Source organism: Physcomitrium patens, chromosome 24 (genome assembly GCF_059467195.1).
Source record: "Physcomitrium patens ecotype Gransden chromosome 24, ASM5946719v1, whole genome shotgun sequence".
Taxonomy (NCBI): domain Eukaryota; kingdom Viridiplantae; phylum Streptophyta; class Bryopsida; order Funariales; family Funariaceae; genus Physcomitrium; species Physcomitrium patens.
In genome coordinates, this window is record NC_143433.1 from 12533732 (window position 1) to 12540904 (window position 7173).

A 7173-nucleotide genomic window follows, 5' to 3' on the forward strand; every position below is an offset into this window, starting at 1 on the left:
AACCAACTAAAATCTAATAACATGGCTCTCACTATATTGTATAATAAGTTATATATTAAATATATATGTACATTATTATTACATGATAGCCAAACCACAACATGATAACATAATGACAATTCATTAATTCAACCAATCTAGGAGTTTCAAGAATTTTTTAAAAAATATCATTTTTCTATTTTTTTATTTTTTTTTATCAATAAGTTCATGAAATATTATCCAAAAAAAATTAAAGATGAGAAAGTAATAATAATATTCATATACATCTTCATTTTACTAAAGATGCCAATAGAAGACGTTATAATCTTCTGACTTCTGATAAGGTTGTAGTTGTTGTGCCGAGGAATGAAACAAAGTCAAAAGAAATGAGAGATATAATTGTTTGATAGAGAAAAAGTTGCATTACAACAAATTTATGAAGGAAATCTTACATACTTATTAATATATGATAATTATTTCTATGTAGAGAATTAAGATGGCATGACCAAATAAGATATAAAGATATGAATGCCAATAAAGATGGAAATAAAAATACGTGAAGTATATGTATTATTCAAATATAATTTTATTCATATTAATTTTTTCCACAATATAATGAATATACAACTATTTTTCAAGATGAAAAGTTGTTATAAGAATTTTTTGTGGATGCTTAAGTAGCAATATAGCATACCTAATTGAAATAATTTAGTATGAATCAAGATAGATTACATGCAAATATATATCAAGGATTGGCAAATATTTTTGAAAATGTATAAAATCAAAAAGTTGACAAAAAAAATTTAGAATAGAAGGTAATGCTTTCATTGTTTCATATTGGAAGTATAAAAAACCTGCTTGAGATTTTTTAAGATTATAAGGCCATTATTCAATACTTTCAACATCCAAATCTATTTGATACAATAATTACAAATTTGTAATGGTTAGAGATCTCAAATGCACTCTTTTTGGAACAAAGGTTCAAAAATCGTCTCGACTTTGACCTTAAGTGTTGTGCATTCATTGAGTATTAAGAAGAATATTTGAACTTAAGTAATGTGTATTGATTGAGGATGATTATAAATATTACATTTTAAAACATACACTAGCAAGAATTCATACTATTAAGTTTCAGAAGCAAGGTCTTCCATACATATATTTTTAACTATTTTTTGATTAAAATAATAAAGTAAGAAATTTGGCCAATGTTGATAGGATTGTTTGTACAAAGTTTCTTATTAAAAAAGAAGATCTAATGTTATTTGAGATAATTAACACTTGCATGATTTATGGTCAATGTGGACCTCAAAATATCCAAGCTCCATGTACAAAGGATAAAAAATATCAAAAGAAACATCCAAAAGAATATCAAGAAGTAACATCAATGGATAGTAATGGCTATTTCCAATATCAAATAAAAAATGGTAGAAGGATTTTCAACATTAGCAACAATATTGTAGACAATCGAGATGCTATTCCATACAATCTTATTCTTGGCAGACAATATAATTCTTGAGCAATCCACCACTTTATGTATGGATTTTTTTAAGCTCACTAATCCATACCTTTTCTTTATGCCACAATTTAGTATCATTTGATTTTCTTATAAATAAAATTGAGATGGTCATTTATTTGATTTTGAACCGATTTTGATAGTAATATATTCTTTGAAATATATACAAATTTAGAGAGTTATATTATCTTCTTATCTTTATTCATTTATTATTTTGATAAATCGAGACTTTTTATTCACCTATTACTATCATTTTTTTGTTCTCTTCTATCTTTTATTCTTGTGAATGTTTAGGATCTTTAGAGATACAAGTTTTCCAACCTCATAGCTTTTTACCAACATTTATTCATTAAGAATAAAACATCACATGATGCATGTAAATTGTTGATTGATATTTTATTATTCATGACTTTTTACAAAAGTTTGTTTGTTTGGTACAATAAATCAAATGAAGCATATGGATTGTTGCATGATGTTTTGCTAAAGCATATATATCCATTTTATGTTTTATATTTCTATTATTGCAAATTGTTATTAAGTGCAACAATCTCAAAAATCTCTTCTACTACTATCACCAATCAGATATAATTCTTATATAAAATACAAAATATATTTGATATAATCTTGTTAAAAAACCAAAGAACATTCATTCAATATCATCAATGCACAAATAAACAAATACAAACAAGTGAGTTTCAGCAAACTATCTACAAAAACCAAAATCAATGCATCAATAGAGTGTGTAAAAAAACCATTGTGGTGCATGCCATAGCTTGCAGTAGCTTATGAATAAGATCTCAAAAACGTCCCAAAAATTCACAAATAAGATCATGCATATTTTGGTTTGTTTGTTTGTTTGTTTGTGGGATCAGATAATTACCAAGTCAGAACATGAGTAGCGAATAAAATAATTGGTTTATATGAAATATTCTGGACCGGATTTTAATTCATTAAAACTCAAACGCCCTCACAGTTACCAGACCATGCCTGGATCTGGGCTTTAGAACCACTAAAGCAGCTACGCGGCGATTGAAAACACACAGACTAGAAACAGCGAAGTCCGCTATGCTGTCGGCGGACGCCGATCGACAACGCCGTGCCTAGATCGATGAACCAGGCAACGCGTGCACCCCAACTGGAGAAACTCACTCGGACCTCAGATTATTGTTAAACGGCTTCACTAGCATGCACTAGCACATCGAGAGAATTCAGCTGTACAAACATCACTTATTTATATCATCCCGAAGAGCATTCAAAGATTTTTGAACTGTAGGGCAGGGACGTTTCAGTCGCTGCGGTGGGTATCATTGCTCAGATGCCCCGGCTAACAACTGTAACCGTTGCAGCAACCAAGGTTGCTGCATTTGGTCGGGCACCTGGTGGTCATGTAGTAGTCGTTTATGTAGCACCACTGTCCGTTAAAATGGATTCTGTTCCAGTAGTTGTTGCCACCCACGCTTCTGCCCACGGCTTGGCAGCCAATGGAATAGATGCCTCCTGATGGCACTGTTACGTAGGATCCTGATCCTGGGCCACCGTACCAGCATGGGGCTGATGATTTCATTCTGCCACTGGTGCAAGCGCAAGCGTCTGCAGGAGCAGCGAAGAAGGACAGCGCACCGAGCGCCAAGATGAGTATGATCAGGGCTGCGAACCTAGGGGATATGCATTAAGAATATAGTCATCTCACATTCAGCAAGTGTCATAAGAATGCGACGAGATTCATTGCGTAAGAGAAGAAGTGTGCTTTATTAGAATCAGAGAAGAGTGTCCTTGCCCATGCAACAAGGTAATTTATCGTGCTGCAAACCTGGCTTGGTGTAGAGACGTCATCTTAGAAAGTGTATGTGCTACTGCTGGCACAGAACTGTGGGTTGTAGGAAGTGTCAGAGAGCAATGGAGCTGGATGTGATGATCTGAACCCTGTCGAAAGCCGATATTTATACTTGTACCAGGGTTTAAGTGACAATGCAGCTAGCAAAAAGAACGGCGGAAATAGCGAAGGGTAATTTCTTGAAGGATAAGTCGACATAGTTTCAAGTTGTCTTCCCTCGATTACGGTGCCCAACCTCGACGAAAATCTGTCAAATTGGACCACGTTTTCACAAATTTTAACCTGCTATCTTGGATCGCAGAGAAAACTTCTATTGTTCACCAGGAAGGTGTCGAAGCGTAGAAAATTGGAGGGAGTGCACTTGAGTTGGTAAACATATGTTGTGCATAGGCTCTGTATTCATGTTGCATTCACAACACAAGGGAAACCTTTTCAAATGGAGAGGCCTGGCTTCGTGTCCTTAGATCCTGTAGAGTTAGTGGAAATGGCATAATAGTTCAATCTTGTATCCTCGACTAAATTATACACTTGTCTATGAAAACGTGGTCCCGTTGAAAAGGTTTCTCATGTGTTGAATGGGACCACGTTTGAAAACGAAGCCTACTCCTCGTTCCTGGAAGGGAAGCTTCTTTTAAACGTGAAGTCATCAAGTTGTCATTTACTAGTATTTAAGACTTGATGACTTCACGAACAGTATTTAACTGCATGCGTATGGAGCGACCTCGGCTGAAATAGAAAGGCTGAGGGCTCCTTCTCCACAGCCTTACGTGTACTTTCCATAAATTGTTCCAAACCTTGAGCAGAGATACCACAACGGAACTACACCTGGCCTAATGCATATCCTCGAGTGACTTCTGCTTATCCCTTCGTAACTGCGTCGACTTTGCAATATCAATGCCATTGAGATTGCTTCACGAAGGAATCCAAACAAGTCCTTTGTGTGCCCTTTTGTTCAACCAGACATTGAATAAAAAGACACGGAGCTCTCGTTTAGATTTCCTTACGAAACAATTTCAAAATTATTACTTTGTCTACAAGTGATGATTGTTACGCGTCGTTCCTAGAACAACGATAAAGCAGTTCATTTCTTGAAGATAACTTAGAGTAGTATGCAGAGTCTTCTTTCACAGGAAGTGCCGTCATTTAAAAGTAAAACAAAACACTTACTCAAAGAATGGTCTCGTATTAGTTGGTGGCACCAATATGAACAAAGTATTCTGCACTTAAAAACCAAGCAGACTGACCCTTGTTTGAAACTACTTTCTGTGTCAGGACCCATCGCTACGGACAGGCTCTCCCTATCTCAATACGGTGACTTTCAATTTATCTGTGTTTCAGAAACTGAATAGGACAAAATTGAAATCCTGTCGTTCAGATTGGAAAAATCAAAATTAAGAATTCAGCACAGGAAAAGCGATTGCACTCTGAATGCTTGTAGTGTAATCAAAAGCATCACCAAACGGATGATTCCGATTCCCTGCAGAATATTGAATGTACCCACCACATCCATGCAGATGCTATGTATTGCCTGTTCTACCCATCCTTCCACTGCCAAAATGTTCGAGACTATAATATGGTGAGTGTCTTCTTCCAGATCAAGATGCAATTTAGCATTGATATAAATGGCCTGGCAATTACAATCCAGTACAGCTGTCCACTTATGTAGCCAATCATAAAACCTCTCTTCTGATTTCATTGCTGATCCAGAACTGATCCAAAACACTCACAAGAATGGATTCAACACACAGCTTTTACCAGCAGATAAGACACGTGGAAAAGAAACGGATGATTACACTATTTTCATAGGGAAAAGGTGTAGAAATTGCTTAATTTCTAAGTCGAACTTCTCACCATTTCAGGAGTTGGAGGCATCACATATTCCAACGCAGTTACGAAGTCTTCATCTGTATCAATCTCATAAGCGTCATTTTTAGCGCTACCAAAGGCAGTGTCGACCTGGGCCCTTACATTCTCGGCAGCTGCTGCAAGTGGAGAGATATTTTCAGCATCAGTTAAGCTCCCACTGGACGCAAAGGGAGATGGGATGAGTTATTTAAAGATATGGTTCGACGAATAGGCCTAACGAGTAAGGTTGTCAGAAACACTCGCTCTAACTCAATTATACAAACTGTTCGAAAGAAAAGCATGATAGGTTCTGAAGGATGAAAGCATGAAACAAAATGCCCGAAAAACAGGAGTATAAGTCTCCCGGTATTCAAGACTTTCTATGTACCTTAATATCCTAGACGTGACCTCTGCTACTACAAAACCCACATCAGGACCTGGATAGCTTTTATGACAACACATGGGCACACGAATTGAGCAAGAATTTTTCGAAACAAGTTCCTTGCCCATCTTGTAAATAAATATAAACAAAGTAAGAAAATAAAAAATAAAAAAATCGTTTCCAGCAAGAAAAGATGCACCTCACGTAACAAGACAAGGTCAATACAATGTTCTTGTTATCTCAACAAATAGGACTGAAACACATGAAATTGCATTAGACGTATTACGGAACAAATCTTGAGCTTGAGAAGAAGGAAACGAAAAACAACAACACCAGCATATTAGAAAACCCGACACAAAATCAACAGGATCCATTGAAATGATACAAGAACACTAGATTTGAAATAGTTCTGAATCTCGTACCCGGTTGCAGTGGGAAACTTCTGCTGTGGTGATAAGCACATTACAGCTAATACGAAAAACTATCGATGCGCTACATTTGGGCATCCTCCGCTTCCTCATTCTCCGAGTGTATCAAGGTGATTCACCTTTTCCAACAGGGGAGTACAAATGTTATACTTGCAAGATGTGGTGTCCAGTTCAGACTCTTGAGGTTTTTAAACTGTTAGTTTCTCGAATTAAAATTCTCGTCCAACAAAGGCAATTCAAGGCACGGCTCACTCTCAACAACTTGGCGGAAGGCGAGGTAATCCAGACGATCCAGCAGGAGTGAAGCAATAGAAAGTCGAGAGAAGGGATGTAAGAAGCGGAGCTACGGCGACGAACCTCGCAAATTCCTTTGCAATGGAGGTGTTGAGGAGCCATAGCCATGTTCTGAGGCTAGTAAAATTATGCCATGGCCCTCACCCACCCGGCCCGGTATATTGCACGGTTTAAAAGGATACCGAGTGGGAAGGACATGTCTCATCCACAGAATATGTTGGGATTTTAGGTCTGTTGTTTCACATTTATTAATTAATTATAATTTCAAAAAACATATGAAAATTTCTTTACATACATGTCTATTATTTATTCTTTAATATTCATTGCATAATTTTCAAAAATCATACCATAAATTTTGATAGGATTTATATTAAGGCTTATTCTAAGATTCTTATGCAAAAATAATTTAGCATAATTTATAAACCATCTTTCTAGTCTTACTAAAATTATACAAGCCTTCAATTTATTTTATTACCATCTCCTATGCTGCTATTCCATTTTCTATATCATTTTATTTTTAAAATATATACTTTTTTATTTAAAAAATTTGTTCAATTTGCCAAAAAAGTTGATTACCACATTTTTTTAGACACATATTTTTCTCAATATAAATCCATTTAATATATGCACTACATTCAATCATATATATGTTGCTTAATTTTTTAATAAACTCTTATCAAATATTGAGTCAATAATATTAAAAAATAATATATTTTAATATTTTTAAGAGTTAAACATGTGGTTGCTTTTTCATATTATATTAAACAATAAACTTTTCTATCAATGATTGGCATGCATCTAAGCTTTTTGATCACACTTCCAAATGATTATTGATTATTCTAATATATATATATATATGATATGTTATCTTTTATTACCGCATTTTTGTAGTGATTTC

The 7173-nt window shown here is 35.0% G+C and overlaps 1 long non-coding RNA gene across 1 annotated transcript; it reads right to left on the reverse strand.

The window, feature by feature from the left end:
* Window positions 1-4911: 4911 nt before the first annotated feature.
* Window positions 4912-6414, reverse strand: LOC149986441 (uncharacterized). Its single transcript, XR_016500538.1, has 2 exons — window positions 5976-6414; window positions 4912-5349 (listed from the first exon to the last, which is right to left on the reverse strand). It is a non-coding gene; the product is annotated as an uncharacterized LOC149986441 (long non-coding RNA).
* Window positions 6415-7173: the final 759 nt, after the last annotated feature.